We start from the raw sequence: 1049 nt of genomic DNA, 5'->3' as shown, positions 1-1049 counted from the left end.
AAAGGGGTCCTCACCCAGAGAGTAGGCCCCTGGAAGAGACCTATTGCATACCTATCAAAGAAATTAGACCCTGTAGCAGCTGGATGGCCCCCCTGCCTGTGAATTATAGCAGCAGTGACCCTGCTGGTTAAGGATGCTAACAAGTTAACCCTGGGATGGGACCTGCTTGTGGCAACCCCTCATGCCCTTGAAGGGGTGCTCAAGCAACCCCCTGATCGATGGTTGAGCAATGCCCGATTAACTCATTATCAGGCTCTGCTCCTAAATCTGCCCAGGATCACCTTCCAGGTACCAACAGCCCTGAACCCAGCCACGCTGTTGTCAGATCCCAATCTCAGGGACCCACTCCATGACTGCACTGAAATTCTGGCACAGGTGCATTGCATCAGACATGACCTGAAAGATGTTCCTTTGCCTGACACCGAAGAAACCTGGTACACGAATGGAAGCAACTTCATCAGAAATGGTAAAAGGCATGCTGGGGGAGCGGTCACAACCACCTCGAGAGTCATTTGGGCCGAGCCACTGCCAATAGGTACATCGGCCCAAAAAGCTGAACTGATCGCGCTTACCAAAGCCCTAAAGATGGGTAAAGGAAAGAGACTCAACGTCTACACAGATAGCAGATATGCATTTGCCACTGCCAATATCCATGGGGCCATCTATCAAGGGAGGGGCCTCCTTACTGCAGAGGGAAAGACTATTAAAAATAAACAAGAGATCTTAGACCTCCTGCAAGCCCTCTGGGGCCCAACAAAACTAGCCATAATCCACTGCCCGGGTCACCAAAAAGGAAACAACTCCACCCAGAAGGGAAATAATCTGGCTGACAAGGCAGCTAAAGAAATAGCCCTGACCTCCACGATCCTGCCCATTCTTGTTGATCCAGGAGCAAGAGAACTGCCTAAAACTCCCCACTATAGCCCCGAGGACCTAGCCTGGATACACACTCTCCCTATGACTCAATGCCTAGAGGGCTGGTGGAGGACAATGAAAGGGAAAGTTATCCTACCTCAAAATTTAGGCATAAGATTGCTCCAGAAAATACA

The sequence above is a fragment of the Nannospalax galili genome, unplaced genomic scaffold (genome assembly GCF_000622305.1).
Source record: "Nannospalax galili isolate Female #2095 unplaced genomic scaffold, S.galili_v1.0 scaffold59, whole genome shotgun sequence".
In the NCBI taxonomy this organism is placed as follows: domain Eukaryota; kingdom Metazoa; phylum Chordata; class Mammalia; order Rodentia; family Spalacidae; genus Nannospalax; species Nannospalax galili.
This window is presented reverse-complemented; position numbering follows the sequence as displayed.